This window comes from Pygocentrus nattereri, chromosome 22 (assembly GCF_015220715.1).
Source record: "Pygocentrus nattereri isolate fPygNat1 chromosome 22, fPygNat1.pri, whole genome shotgun sequence".
NCBI classification, from domain to species: Eukaryota; Metazoa; Chordata; class Actinopteri; order Characiformes; family Serrasalmidae; genus Pygocentrus; species Pygocentrus nattereri.
The window spans coordinates 22,485,752-22,502,220 of record NC_051232.1 but is presented as its reverse complement, the minus strand read 5'-3'; the positions used below and the strand labels follow the sequence as shown (position 1 = coordinate 22,502,220).

The 16,469-nt window shown below is 39.4% G+C and overlaps 1 protein-coding gene across 49 annotated transcripts in view; it reads left to right on the top strand.

The window, feature by feature from the left end:
- Positions 1 to 710: 710 nt before the first annotated feature.
- Positions 711 to 16,469, top strand: part of LOC108427456 (protein tyrosine phosphatase receptor type D) — a 713,922-nt gene continuing 698,163 nt past the window's right edge. For 18 of the 49 annotated variants that reach the window (XM_017697649.2, XM_017697635.2, XM_017697634.2 and 15 more), the window contains exons 1-3: positions 712 to 1,012; positions 1,114 to 1,211; positions 1,312 to 1,347. The gene's annotated coding sequence lies outside the window, so the exon portion shown is untranslated. Of the gene's footprint in view, positions 1,013 to 1,113; positions 1,212 to 1,311; positions 1,348 to 16,469 lie in introns of all 49 variants that reach the window. The other 31 variants (XM_037532752.1, XM_037532753.1, XM_017697639.2 and 28 more) reach the window with 8 other exon arrangements.

The window sequence follows — 16,469 nt, the reverse complement described above, 5'->3', positions numbered from 1 at the left end:
TCACATTATCAAATTGGCTTATATAGCCTTTTGAAGTGTCATGACTTTGATGGTGCATTCTGTCCATCACAAACCTCAGAAGAACTAAATACAGTGTGATTAAAAAGATTAATCGGAATTCAAAGCGCTGTGTTTTTACAACCTGGGGAGACTAGGAACCAATCACATACCAATTGGAAGAGGGGGTCATAGAGTTTCTGACCGTCGGTATGCTCAGAGCATTCGTTGTGGGTACCAAAATTTCCAGGGGCAACTGTTGATCTGGAGGGCAATAGGGGACAGGTCATGACCTCTCCCGACTTCCACATGTTAGCATTGCGTGTTAGCGCGCCGTGTGCTAACAAGTCCTACACACCTTCCCTCACCTCCTGTTTGGAGGACGGAATCCGGATTACACAGCACTTTACCCGGAAACTTTTCTGTCAATGTTTGACCAGCAGCAGCCCGCTGTAAATCTACCTAAATGGGTCGATTTCAATCGGCAAACTGATCGATCCATCGATCAGATAAACACTGTCACGCACTAATCACCGATGACAAAAAAGCGAGACCCCGCTCTCTCCCCTCTCTATCTCTCTCTATCTCTCTCTCTCTCTCTCTCTCTCTCTCTCAACGGCCATCAGGCGGCTCGTGACGGAACTGCAGGTGCGTACTCGCTCGCACGAGACAGCGAGCTAGCGCGTGTATGTGTGGAAGCGTCCTCAGAACGCGCGCGCGCTCTCGCGTTCTGTGGCTCTCCAGCGCTCAGTACAGAGTCTCGCGCTCTCCTCAGCGGCTGAGAAAATAGTCAGAAAAAGAAAAACGGCAGCCGAGCTCTCTCTCTCTCTCTCTCTCTCTCTCTCTCTCTCTCTCTCTCCCTCTCTCTCCCTCTCTCTCTCTCCTCCCCTCTCTCTTTCCACTTTCCTCATCTCTCCGTCTCGGCTCGCTTCGCTTCCGTCGACTCGAGCGAACAAACTGGAGTAGGTAGCTCGCGCGTGTGTCTGCCTTCCTTGTGCGCGACCGTTATTTTTTGGTGAGGGGCGTGTGTATGGGTGTATGTGGGGAGGTGGGGGACACCCTGAGGTGACCAGCCTGTGTGATGATGATGGGGTGTGTGTGTGTGTGTGTTCGCAGTGTGTTTGGACTAAGAGAGCAGAGCTGCTCGTGGCTGGAGTGAGGAAAGAGGACACACTCCTCTGGATTTCCCGCCGATTTGATTTCCTGGCGCTTGGGTAAGTCCTGAGGTGATTTTTTTTACCGTTTGTAAATCCGTGTTTTTCTGTTTTTGTTGTCTTACACATCTTTTTCTCTTTTTTGTTTTTAAAATTCTAGTCATCGTGGTTCTCCTGCTTTCTGTCCGGATCTGTTGTAAGTACCGTGTTTTTGTGATTATTTTTCTGGAGTTGCGCTGCTCCGAGTGGGGTACACTCACCGCAGAGCTGTACTTTATTCGGCTGTTGTGGAGCTGGAAGCGGTAGCTGGGAGTGAATGGAAGTAGTGGCGGTTAAATGGGGTTCGGAATAGAACGTTGGTCGCTTTTAAAAGAAGCCCGCGAGCTCTGCTGCTGCTTGAGGGTCGGTGGAGGAGCGCGAGCCGATAGATGGTCCGGGCTGAGGAGCTCGTGCTGCTGATGAGAAAGATAAACACTGTGTAGTTTAAAAGAGTGACAGCCTGATAGAGAGAGAGAAAGAGAGAGAGAGAGAGAGAGAGAGAGACAGAGAGAGAGAGAGAGAGAGAGAGAGAGAGACGGATATATGGCTGTGTAATACATAGAAAGTTGATGACGTGTGTGTGTGTGTGTGTGTGTGTATACACATAATAGAGAATATATGCAGTGCAATTGTTTGTTTCGTCTTTGCTTATCTATGTTTGTGTGAAGTAGGACATATTCAGTATTCTCTTTTTTTGCTGGGGTTTGCCTTTGCGTGTGTGTGTGTGTGTGCGTGTGTGTGTCTGTGTGTGTGTGTGTGTGTGTGTGTGTGTGTGTGTGTGTGTGTGTGTGTGCGTGTGTGTGTGTATGGGGGGAGTGTGTGTGTGTGTGTAGAGTTTGTGAACCAGTGGAGTGTTTAGCTACTTTTCCAAATGTTTGTGGTCATTCTGACCAGCCTGTTGAGGAAAAGGATGCAGAGTTATTGACCTCATGCTACAGCTGGTTGTAGGGTGGGTGTGTGTGTGTGTGTGTGTGTGTGTGGACACTAAATTGCTCTGCTTCAAACACCACGGTCCCCGTGTGGCCTGACACACACCCTCACCCACAGACATGCAAGTTTATAAGTTTTATGTGTTTTGGCTTGTTCTGTGATGTGGCTAAACCTCAGTGTTTGTACGTATCACATACACACTTTTAGAAAAAATGATACTAAATTGTCACTGGGCTGGCAAAGATATGTCTTCGGCACCTTAAGGAACATAATTGGAAAATAATAGTCCTTTTTTATGATTTTTCAATGTCTTTAGGCTTTTTATTTTTCTATTTTATATATTTTAGAATGTGGAAGAATATACATTTGCTGTGCCTTTAACTTTTATTTAATGTACACATTTGGACTTTAAGGCCATTGTTGTACCTTTGAGGTTGTTTATACCATGGTGAACAAACACAGGTCTCCTTTTATTGTGACAGAGTAGTTATTTTTACATACAGTGGGAACTTACATGCATATATACGTATAAACACATGCACAAGTGCTCATTTACTTACTCAGAAACACACACACACTCACTGTTGCACACACATACATGCACATACATTCACCAGCCGCGGCTTGTGTTCGTGTCAAGCCCTGCGGGTATAAGGCCCATCAAATGTAGAGAAAGACAAAATAAATGAGTGAATGAATGAGTGAATTGTAAAAGAGCTCAGATTATGAGTTTTGTTTTGTTTTCTTTCCATTTCTTTGTTTTGACATGTTTTTTTTCCATTTTATTTTGTCACACAGAGTTTAATTGCTTGGATGAGCTGCCACTGTTCTGCACACAATACACACATAACTACACACATACAGGATGGTGCGGTGTGTGGTGGTGTTCACTCTGTGTGTTGATTGACAGGTGTTCATGAGGGATGTTTTCTAAGTTCAAGCAGGTAGTGTTGATGATGCTGTTGGTATGTAAACAGGATTCAAAGAAGCAGACGAGGTATCCAGTGCTCACACTTGCAAATCTCTCTGTCGGGACACACACACACACACACACACACACACACACACACACACACACACACACACACACACACACACACACACACAAACACATACACACACACACACACACACACACACATACATTGTTCTGCAAATCAAAAAGTTACACATCCCACTGAAATCTGTGTGTGTTGTACTGAACACTGCAAAGGTGTGGTGATATGCATTCGTACATTTACTTTTGCTGCTGCTGGTTTCCCTCTTCTGTATGTTGCGTGTGTGTGTGTGTGTGTATGTGTGTGTGTGTGTGTGTGTGTGTGTGTGTGTGTGTGTGTGTGTGTGTGTGTGAACCAATGGAGTGTTTAAGCTACTTTTACAAATGTTTGTGATCATTCTGACCAGCCTGTTAGTAAAACATGGTTAATAACTTCATTACTTATTTGTAATTTTTAATGTATTTATTTATTTAGATTTATTTAATAATGTATTTATGTATTGTTTCCATGTGTTCATGTTGTGGCTTTATGCAATACTGAATGGCATAAACCATGAATGGCTACTTAAATTTGGGAGATCACTTTCTCTCCTTTTTTCAGGGAAATAAGCTCAGAAAGAAAAGATTAGATCTTGAAAAAGATGATGTGAGGCCAAGGAATGAGCTTTTGAATGAGCTCATTTGTATATCGTAGTGTAACTTGGAGCTGTTACAGCTGAAGTTAAAGTGGTGACTCAGGTAAAGCAAGTTATTGAAGAAGTGACCAATTTACTTAGATGAGTACAAGTATAAATGCATTTGAGAAAAGCTGCTGGTTCTACGTGGGCACAGACACAGATATAGACTGTCTGGAAATTTAGACGCTGTCTCTAATGCAGTAGCAGTGCTACAGATTTTAGTGCTGTGTGGTGAATTGAAGTCTGCTCTGTATATGAGAAATGTTCAGAATCATAATCAAAATATTTAATAAAAAAAAAAAAAATCAACAGCTCTGAAAACAGCCCTAATTCTTTGTGTCATAGATTCCACAAGATCCACAGGCTATGTTTTTCCAGTCTTCAGTTGTCCAGTTTTAGTGAGACTCCGCCCACTGCAGCATTAGCTTTGTGCACTTGGCCATCTTAGTATTCTGCTGTTGTAGCCCATCCGCCTCAAGGTTTGAGGGGTTGTGCATTCTAAGATGCTTTTCTGCTCACCACAGTTGTACAGAGTCTCATTTGTGCTGAGTTACTGTAGCCTTTCCGTCAGCTGGAGCCAGTCTGGCCATTGTCTGTTCACTTGCTCATCAACAAGGTGTTTCTGTCTGAAAAAACTTCGCTTACTGAATGTTTTTTTGTTACTGCACCATTCAGAGGAAATCCTACAACCTGTTTGCATGAAAATCCCAGGCGATCAGCAGAAATACTCAGTACACTGGCACCAATAATCATGCCACAGTCAAAATCACTGCATTTTTCCCCATTCTCATGGTTGATGTGAATATTACCTGAAATTGCTGTATCTGCATGATGTGCGCTGTGGTACTTCTGCCTGATTGGCTGAATGAACAATTGAGTGAATAATGAGTAGGTGTACCTGTGTTCCTAATAAAGTGCTTGGAGTATAACTATATAAAAGTCTGCTGGACATCTCCAAAAGCCTGATGAAGAGAGAGAGGGAGCAAGAGAAGGAAGTGGCTAGAAAACAGAGGACATAAAGAGAATGAAAAGAGAGAGAGATAGAGAAAAAAAGAAAGAGAGAAAAGGGAGAAGAACAGAGAGAAAGAAAGACAGATGAAGAAAGGATAGAAAGGAGATAGACTGAGAGTTGTCCCTGGAGACTGTTGCCTCTGAGAGTCCGTTCACTGTCCAGGAAGTAATGATTCTCAGATGTGTCTGTCACAAAGAGTTTGTATGTATGTGTGTGTGTGTGTGTGTGGGTAAATGAACTCCCACAGACGGAAAAAGAGCAGAAGTAATTCTGGCTTTGATGGGTTTGATGCTTTTTGGCGAATGGAGGGGTGATCCCACACTGGAGTATGTGTGGATGTAAGTGTAACAGTCAGGAATGTGTGTGTCTGTGTTTGTGTATAGAGGCGAGTGTAAGTCAGTATGTGTATGTGAGTGTAAGAAGAATTTATGGGTATTAAATGTGGGTATTGAGGCAAAAACTGTACCATTATGATGCTCAAAATATCACAGTGTTTGGTTTCTGTATGGTTTGGTCAGTTGGAACAGACAACAAAGCCTCAGTAGTGCCACATTTATAAAAATGAAGAGTGTCAGTATTTGACTTCATCCACACTCCATTTACTGTCACTTTCGTGACCAGATCAGATCCAGTTTTACTGTCCTGCATAAAAGGCACATCAACACATAAATTATTTCTCTTTTACTTCAGGTAACCTACTTAAAACATTGATTCTCACCTTTACTACCTGTTAACTGTTAGCCATTTTCATTGGCCCAAAATGGGAGAAGGCACTTAAAGATAGGTTTCTTTGTTTATCCTCTCACTTTCTAACCAGCACTTGGGTTGCACTATAACATTATTTGCTCTCTAATGGGCCAAACGAGCATTTTAAATTCTTTAACAAAAATCATTAGCATATTTAAATAATATGAATCAAATTATGTGCTACAAAGTGGTTATTTAGCTAAAAGAGTCATCCTTAATTATGCTGCATCATTTTGGTTTAGGTGTTGCAACAGCATTCAGTACAGAACTCACATTATTCATAAAATTACAATACGTTGAGTGTGTTTACATGCAGCAATCTAATTACTGCATAAAATCATATTTTATCAGTAATCCAATGCATTCATATGCATTTGAGTAATTTCCAGGTCTACATGTGTCGGGCAGTAATCAGATTTCCGTTTACAACCAGCCAGTGAACTCAAAGAAGATGACGTGATGTAAACGTAACGTAAGCTCAACCTTCATGCCCCGTCTTTTCAAAAAACATTGTGCCACTTTACCTCAAAATATGAACATACTTCATCTAGAAAATTTAAATCCCTCATTTTGTCAAGCATATAGTTGAATTCAGCGTACACTCAAAGTGTTTTGCTGCCATGTCCTGTCTGTTTTCACACATATGCAGACTGAGAAATCTGAAAGAAATTAGAGTAAGGATATACATTTACTGAAAAATCTGATTACTGAGCTAAAATACAGCTCTGTTTAGTGGATTTCTTAATTGGATTTCTAGGTGCTGTTTATGAGACCATTTGAATATTCAATATACACTCATTGATTTCTGTTGTGCACCCCTAACTGTTGTGTAAACAGCCTCTTTGAGTGCAATGATCTGATTCAGTTTCACATACTGTGCTCTACCAAATCCAATTAATCATGGGAAGTAACTTTTGAAATAAAACTGTGCTCAGAAAAGCATATTGTGTCATAATTTATTACAATATGATAAAATGTCATCATATTGTCCACCTCTTGTGTGTGTCTGGGTTGGGGTGGGAGTGGAGGTTACACTGCTTTCTAAACTGTTTTGTTTCTCCACTGAAACCTTAAAAAAAACTGTCTTCATTGGCAGTCTCTGTGTGTATCTGCCATCATTCACTCTTATATAGGCTTTAAGGGAGAGTGTGTGTGCAGTGTTAGTCATCGCAGGCTTTTAGTGAGTGGGAGTGAACCAGGAGTGCAGACAGCCTGTACAAGAAAGCTTTAAATTTACACAGATCAGGTGTGTGTGTGTGTGTGTGTGTGTGTATGTGTCCCATTGGAATTCTCTTTTCCTCTTTTTTTTTGCTGTATTCTCTCCTTCCTTAATTATCCATCTCATATCTCCTGAAGCCTGGCGCCTCCAAAACCGCTCTCATTATATCTAGACTACACACATACATATACTCTCTTGCTGTTCTCTCCCTCTCTTTGTCTCTCATGGGGGTTCTATCTCTCTCCCTCTTTTTCCCCTCTCTCACTCTCTTCCTCTGTCTTTTCTATTTCTTTCCTCTTTCTTTCTATCTTTCTTTCTTTCTCCCTTCTCTCTCTCTCGCTCTCTCTCTCTCTCTCTCTCTCTCGCTCTCTCTCTCTCTCTCTCGCTCTCTCTCTCTCTCTCTGACATAACTAGGCCAGGGAAAACGGATAGTTCTGGACTTTAGCTACAAAACACATATTAACGATTATTTTCCCTTAAAGAAACTGTCCAGTTAATGAGCAGCTTTTAAGTTGTTTACACTATACTTCCAGTCCCATAATACCTTTCTGCTAATACACTCTGTTCCTCTGATTTTTGCTTTGCTCAACAACTGCATCATTGTGAAGTGTGGATTACTGGTGATGTAATTATATGATACTCCATTGTTCAACAGTTTGGAATCACTTGTCAAGTTAACCTGTTAATGTCCGTATCTGAAAATTTAGATTTCCTCTGACCTTACCTGGTTAAAAGCTGCTTTGATCCCCTCCTTTATGATCATTGCATTTGAAATATGAGGCATCTCAGATTTTTTTTAATAGTTTCATTCTGGATATTACTTTTATTTTACTTTAATTCTAGATATTAATTGTATTAGGAATTACATTTGGATGTAATTTTTATAGACGCATATAAGTATTCATTTTATTACAGCTTCCTTCTCAGTATTAATTTTATTAAGATTATTATGTTAATTTTTATCAGTTTTATCATTTTATTGATTCTCAGTGTTATCCGGCTTATATGGCAGCTCTGTTTATCATTAATAGGCTCTGAATTGTCTCTACTTTTTAAGTTTCTTTTAACATTTAGCTAAATCAGTTTTACATTACATGCAGTTTTCATTTTTCCTTTTTTCCTTTCATTCATGTAATCAGACTCTTACATAACACTTCTTCTTTCAGTCTGTTTATAGTGTTCCTGTGCCATTGTGTTTCTTCATTACCGTGCACTATAATACCCATTATCGCTATGGGGGGGTGGGTCCCACTGGCAAACACAAACAAACATACACATTGACAGTTAATTAGAGAAACCCGGTGCCATGATTTTCACATATGAATTCATCTCCAACACAAAATCTCTATCTCTTTCTTTCTGTCTCTATCCATCTCTCGCACTTTGCCGACAAAAAAAGTGCCTTCTTTATTTATTCACCTTCTTCCTTCTATGGCTGTCGCCGGTGCATCTTTTTCTGCTGATGTAGACAGTGCACTGTTACTCATCAGAGAGAGAGAGACAGAGAGAGAGAGAGAGAGAGAGAATGGGAGAGAGAGAAATGATTAAAAGTAAAGATTGCTGTGCATATTTTTAGGAGAAATGCCAGAATTTGTTACGTTTTCAGCAAAATATGTGTTCACTTGTTATAATTGAAATCATGTCCTAAGCCAATGTAATATAATGATCTGTGAGCATTACATTAAGGGTAATAATGATTTCAGTAGAGAATCAAAACATCTAATCTAATACAGTGTACTGAAATTTTACTATTACCAATACGCCACCAGTGAGAAACCAAGAGATTTGTACTAGAACAGTAGACTTCTGTTTTGTCCTTTTTGCATTAAGTGTATAAAGCTGGATGCTAAATAGCAGCTAGTAGCCACCAGATAGCATGGTGTCATTTGCACTATAAAATGGTAATTTATAGCAGCTGGGTTCCATTTTTTTTTTTTTGCTAGCAACATTAGCATTTTTGCTAATTTCTTCAAACGCTTACATTAGTCTGATTAATAAAGACACAAAGACGCAAATAGAGATTTAACAGTGATTACTCTTCATCTGTAATCAAAAAACTCTTAACTCTTTCTATTTTTAGCACTGGATAGAAGCTAGTCAGCATCAGACATCATGGCATAATTTACATAATGCTAATTAGTTGCAAGCAGATTCCACTCATTGTTAATAACATTCGCGTTTTGGCTGAGCTATTCTTTTCAGTGCCTACATTAGTGTCATGGTGTGTGTGTGTGTGTGTGTGTGTGTGTGTGTGTGTGTGTGTGTACATGTACAGGGGAACTTCTTCACACTGAAGGAATAGCCCAACGATACATGCTAACATTATTAACAGTAAATACAAGATTCTATCTTTCATATAGCTTGACATAATTTGCATAGACTCATTTGTGGCAACTAGATTCCATTCGATATTTGCAACATTAGAATTTATAACAAGCTAATTAATTCAGGCTTTCCATTAGTATCATTGTGTGTGCAAGGCAAGTATTCATGCTAGCATTGTTATTAATGAATGGAAGCTACTGTCCAACAGTATGAATGTCATTTGGTAATTGGTAGCAACAAGATTCCATTCATTGTCAGCAACATTAGTGTTCATGACAGAGTATTTGTTGTAAATGCGTACATTTGCTTTATTAAAGAAAACTTAAAAACACAGCATAGTGTTAACTGCAGTGTTTGATGGTCTTGTAACCATACCAAAAATGTGCCATGGCAGATTTTGTTTAGTATAAAAGTGTCATGTAACCATTGCTGTTAATCGTTATGACAGATGCCATGACGTTTGATGTCATGACAGCTAACGTCACATGCTAATTTATACTATGACCTCTAATTAGTCATAAAATTAAACGTCATGACATCTGCCATTACAAACACTGGTAATGATAACATGATGCTGTTATATTACTGTGCATAAATTGCCGTGACAACAGCATATGACATCTGCCATGATGTTTAAGGCATGGTAATGTCAGTGTTATGTAGCAGGGTTCAGAATTGGACAGATAGTAGCGGAGAGCAGGGGTCGGTTGGCACAGTTATCACCCTCTTCCTTATATGCAAGATTTACCAAACAGGACAATGTTCTGTTGGTACAAGCTTGCCATCAGAACAATTGCAGAACCCTTTTTGGTGCTGTGTAGCACCATATAGAACACATTCTCCATCAATCTGAAGAACCATTTCTCCATGCAAAGAATACTTTAATCATGCAAATGATTATTTGAGTGTTCATGGTTCTATATAGAACAACTGTCTTTACTAAAGAACCCTTTAAGAATCATCTTTTTAAGAGTGATGTAGGCTGCTAAGTGTGGTCTCAGACTCCGTATCAGCAAATACTAAAAAAATTTCCTTTTTTGATCTGAAGAAAATAGTATTGATGCATTACTAATATTTATAGTAAAATATGTAAATGTGTAATTCTTTACATGTGTTTTGGTTGAACATTTATACAATGCTATTTTGTAATTCAGTGAAATCACTGGTGTGAGATATGTATAAAAGTATTATATATAAAATGTATAAAAATATTTTTACATGAAATATGCATCAGAAATTATATTAGCTCTTTGCATTTTGCAGCAATTTTGTATGTGAAGATGTGTTATTTCAGTAATAATGTATTTTCTATGTATTATGCTGAAAATCTGTTTCCAGGATCTATGCAGGAATACCCGTGTGAACGCATGTGTGTAACTCTTTGCTGTAGGTGTTGATTAGAAAACAGACGTTCGGTGTGAAACATGACCCACTCCCTACCTCACCCTGTCGTTAATTTCTTTCCCTCCTCCAGCCCTCCATCTCATCACATCTCTCTCTCTCTCCCTCCCTCTTCACCTCTCCCTCCCTTTCCATCATAAATCTGTCGTTTATTAAGTAGTTAAGTGAGTGAATCGGCACAGCAGCATTGACATCAGCGCCATTACTGCTGATTCATACAACAGTTCAGAGGGAAATGGGTGCAGAGGTGGAGGATGAGGTTTGAGTGTATTTATTAAGTAAGACTAGCAGGGATTCACATTATTCAGTGAATCAAGTTTTTTTGCTTAAATTTGTGTTTTTTTTTATGAAAGAGTGAGGAGAATTTAAACAGCTTCGGTATCCGGTATCCATAATCATACCATAACCATAATCCACTTATTATGGTTATGAGCTTAAGAATTAGAGCAGAAATGGTCAACTTTCTTCAACATCTTCAACATGTTTCCAGTAATGTAATTAGGTACTGTACATGGCCTCCCTGAAAGTTTAATAAATTCTCAATATGTATGGTATAACACAGGGGTTGGAAATCTAAATGTTAAGGAGAGCCACTTAGTCCTTTCAACAAAAAAACGATCCGTTTTGGGAGCCACAACATATCCATTTATTTAGGTAACGTCCATCTTACCATCTTGGCTGTAAACATGTCTCAGTATGTGCTAATGTCCTAGTGTTGGCACATAAAGACAATCTAACTTTAAGCTGTAGCTCACTTATATCTGTTTTTCTCATGTTTCTGACTGTAAACCTTCCCTCAAAATGAGAAAAGTTTCTTGTAAAATGTCTCTCAATGTTCGACATTTTATGAGGCTGAAGTCAGCTCGTTATACGGCAGCTTCTTGTTTAAATTTTTTTTGGTCCACCTTAAATGGTGCCTGAGGTACCAGAATGTAGCTGCTCCACCATTTCAGGTGGAATGGGAAAATTAGAATGAGAATCTGACTTCAGCCTTATGACTTTTAAGTGTTTGACAGTTTCTTTTGGCAGATCCAACGTATCAGGAAACCAGCTTGAGTGATTATAAATTCAGAAGTCATTTATTCTCCAAATTATCCATGTTTATCTTAAATCTTCCTCTGTGTCATTTCTTTAGCTGCTAAGCTAGACAAGACTTTGGTGCGTTGCTATGGGACCAGCAGTCTGCATGCCCAACTTTCAGGTTTAAAGGGTAAATTAGCAGTTATACATACAACTCCAGCATTTAAGATCATTTATTGTTAAACATGTCTAAGAAAAGCCAGCAGAGCTTTATGTTTCTGCAAAGAAGTTTTTTTTTTTATTGTTTGTTTTAACCTATTAATCCAATTCTGCTGTGAAGCTGCAATGGGGCATGTTGCTGAGCCCTGGTACAATATTTTCGGTACAGTATAACATTATTGGTAAACATATTATAACATTATCAGTTAAAACATTGTATTATATTATTGGGCAAGTTACGTTCAAATTTTACTGGAGCTTCAATAAAGTAACAGGTAAATTTCTCTAATTTCACAGCATCTTTCTAAACTTCTGCTAATGCAACATCATTGGGTAGCTCAGTTTGCTTGGTGGAGAATGCCAACTGCTAATGATGATGACATTAGCTAACAAATTCCCACATTTGCTCGCATTGCACTGAGTGATGGGGGAGACAGAGGACCATCCTCCCCATCCAGACAGACAGTGGTTGAACTTGTGTTGTTCTGACAACAGGGGCAGTATTTAGACAGTTGTACCACTTAGCAGCCCCAAAGGATTTTCTTAAAGCATGTCCAAGAAATTTTCTGTGCGATGTTGTATTGGCTATGAGTAACTGAACATCTCTCTCTCTCTCTCTCTCTCGCTCTCTCTGTTCATGAGTGTTGCAGTTTGTAATGTTGTGGCTGGTTTCTCTGTTATCTAGTGTGTGATCTGAGATGAAACGCTCGTCTCTCATTCTTTCTTTCTCCCTCGCTCATCATCCTCTTTTTCTCTCCCAAGCTCCCTTGATCCTCTACATGATTGACCAGAGATTCACTCAAGCATTCTCACATCTGACCACTTCTCTCTCTTCTTTCTTTTTGTCGTCTCTCTTTCACTTTTCCTCTCTCTCTCCTTTATCTTTTCCTTTCTCTCCCTTTCTTTGTTCTCCTTTTTCTGTCTCTCTCCTTCTCTGTGTCATTTCTATCACTCCATCACTCTTTCTATCTCCCCCTCTCTCCATTTCTCTCTTTTTTCTTCTGTTTCTGTTCTTCTCTGCCATTTGCCTCTTTCTTTATGTCATTTGTCACTTATGCCTTCCTTCTCTGTATCGTTTCTGTCTCTATGTCTCCCTCTCCTTCTCTCTATCATTTCTCTCTCTCTCTCTCTCTCTCTCTCTCTCTGTCTATATATATATATATTCTCAGAACTTCGACTAACAGCTCAAGTACAAGATGAGTGAGTGCTTCACTCACAGTGTCGGCGGTCAGGATGTGGATGTATAGTGAGGGTGTGGGGGGGTATGTTAATTAGAGCCATATGCTGATCTGATGAATGATGTTGTTTGTATTTTTGGCTCTATGAATGAGAGCAGTTTGATCCCAGAGTTTCGACTCGGTCCTCCGTTTCAAATTCTCACTGTGGAACACACTTTCTTCCCTTTTCAGTTCTGTCTTTCTCTCAGTCTCTTTCAGTTTCTCTCTCTCTCACTGTTTCCTTCTCTCTCTCTCTCTCTCTCTCTCTCTTCCCTACGAATCTGCAGGAGAACACAAGTTACACACATGCATTGTTCAGTCATGGAGGAATAATGAGGAATGAGGGAGACGGAAAGGTAGAGTCAGGGCAAGTGAAGAGAGAAAGAGAGAGTTTGGCTGCTTATCCTTCTGGTACATGTCTTTTCTCTGGCGACAAGAACAAGAGAAATCAATTAAGGAGCAGGATGTCACTGCACAGAGAACAACAGTGGAGAGGTAGAGGCAGAGAGAGAGGCAAAGAGATGGAGAGAGAGAGTGAGAGAGAGCAGCTTGCTCTAACTGTGAGAAGCACCATCTGTTGTACTGGTCTCCCAGAGAGAGAGAGAGAGAAAGAGAGAAAGAAAGAATGGTAGAGAGAGCTTAAGGAGGTAAGAAAGTGGCAGTAGTGGTGTGTGTGAATAGAGAGCATTGCAAAGGCACGAAAGAAAAAATGGATGATGAAGAAAAAAATGCACAGAAGATATAGCAAGTTCTCTTCTCTCACCTCTGAGGCTCATAGGAGATATCGCTAATAAAACCCTGCAGCTATCCCCCCTCCCCCCCAAAGTTTCTCTCTCTCTCTCTCTCTCTCTCTCTCTCTCTCTCTCACTCTCTCTGTCTCTTTTTTGGCATGTTGAATTTGGGTTTGCCTGTTTCTCTCTAATATCAGCTCTTTGAAGAAGAAGCACTTCATTCATGCCACATTTTTTTTGTATTAGAGGGCTAATGGACTTATATCATGGAAAACGTAATTTTCTTTTCTTTTTTTAAGGGTTGGCTGTAGTTATATATATGTTATTGACATTTCAAGATGTAGCACTTGTATTTTCATAACTGGAAAGTAAGCTACAAAAACAGCCTGATTTTAATTCATTGTGGTTGTGATGTCAGAACTTAGAAAATATTTGCACATCACCACACTTTCAGGTTCACATGTTCAAAGGCCTTTTGTCATTTACTGCGTAGTGAAAGCAGCAGCATGTAGCGCCTCTGGGTTATTGGTGAAGTCAAGAGGTCACTTGTAGTGTTGCGTTTACTGCCATGTGGCTCCAGGAAAGCACTTGGTCACTGTCTTCATCGAGAGAAACATGGACACACATACTTAGCCAGCACACCAGTTCACCCATGCACATGAATTCATAGCACAAGCTAATAAAAAGTAAATCTTTGTGTTTTCACTGAAAAGGGCCCATACTTTGTAAAATAGGTTTGCAGACTTTTATTTTCCTGTCCATCCATCCATCCATCCATCCATCCATCCATCCATCCATCCATCCATCCATCCATCCATTCATCCATCATTTTAGCTTTATAGCTGGCACCAAATGTATTGTAGAAGTCTTAAGATGTGGAAAAAGAGAAAGAAAGACTGCTGTAACCTGCAGTCAAATGTATGGTAGTTTTAAAGTGCTCTTTTGTTTTCTCTCACCAGAGTTGGCTTACAGTCAGTACATCATATGTATTGTATTAATTTGCTGCCTTATCTTTATACTTCTGTTCTTATTTGTTGTGAACTTCATGACTGCAAAGTCTGTATGAACTTATCTACTGTCAGTTTGGCCTAGCAACCAGTGTAGATTTCTGTAAGAGATTATCATTCTGGACTAATCTAGTGTAATATCCTTCAGTAAGAAACCTGCCTCTAACTGTGAGGTTTTGAGGTTTTATATGAGTTTGTTCCTAACTGTTTTGTGGAGATTTATTGGAGAGAATATGATGCTTTAGTAGCCCAGAGTAAACTCCCTCAGTAGAATGTCTACATCTATCTGTTATTTGATGCCTTGTGATTCTTCGGTTGTCTAGATTAAACTACCTCTATAAAACCTGCCCTTAGCTGTGTTTTGGATTTTTGTCTTGACTTATGGAGTCGTTGTAGATGTTATTGACAATAAACTAGACAGAGTCCTCTGTATTTGAGGAGAGGGTTAGGTTTATTTCAAAATGTCTTCATACAGAGTCACCACTTTGTTCACTTTTCTGAACAGAGAGTGGGAACAGACAATGATTGTAGAGAGTGTTTTCACCCTGAAGTGGCACAAAGAATCTTCTCTAAGTATCAAGATTATGTACCTGTCATAAAAAGCCATATTACAGAATGTTCTAATATGACCTATAAGGGAATCAGGCCTTTAGAGGTTCAAATAAAACCATGTATTTCCATTTTTGTTGATTTTTATTTTTCCACATCATTTTAACACACCAGCAGTCCAGAAAAAATGATAAATAATGGACCAATAGAAATGCTCCAAATTCACTTGTCAGTTAGTTACTATTATGGAGATACTTGTATTTTGTTGGACAGCAGGCATATGAGTAGTTGTTGGAAAAGAGAGATGTAATGCTAGAGTACACTGCCTAAGGAGAAACCTACTCTGTGTTTTGGCGTTTTACTTGGAGGTGTTCAGACTGGCTTTTCTTTTGGCTCTGTTTTCTTAATTTTCTGTCACTCCACTTGATATGGGGCTTTTAAGCAGTGTATACAGTGAATACAAAATCCCTGCTTTTATGTTTGCGTTGTTTTCTGTGTAAATAACAGTGCAGGGTGTGATATGTGAGCTGTTTTTCACTTGAACAGGCAGCCAGCAGTTGGTTTTGCGTGCATATGTGTGTATGTGTGGGGCGGGGGAAGACGAGTGAACGCCATCTGGTGTGATGGAGAAGAGAAAGAGGAAGGCTCAGGTAATCTCAGCCACGATTAGTAACAAAGCGTTAATTAATGTCAGAGGAACCAGACCAGGTAATGACATTACTGTGAATTAGCTTTGATTACAAATCCCTACATGCAGAGAAATGCACACACATACACACACACGCGCGCGCTTGTGGTATAACCCGTGCGCATGTGTATATATATGTCGATGTATGTGTCCCAAAACACATTGTGCACAACCTTGAGAAGCACCAAAGGAAACATGTTATATATTTTGTAGTTTTCATTTAACAGGTTTTCTTTTAATGTGTAACTGTGTAACATTAGTCCATGTCCTGAATCAGCCCTGAATATTCTCTGGCTTTTGAACGTTCTACAGCAGTAAGAGGTAGATCTTTTTTTTTCATACCTTTTAAATAGGTAAAGCCTTGCACACAGAATTGTTTCCCACATGAAACATGAGCAAAGTTGTACATTTTACAGATCACATGGTGTAAGGTTTTATTATTCAAAGTGATTTATAGGCTGTAAATGCATTTATTAAACCTATAGCAATACCTATACTAAAACAAAGTTAACTGCTGACAGAGAACAATGTTTCTGACCA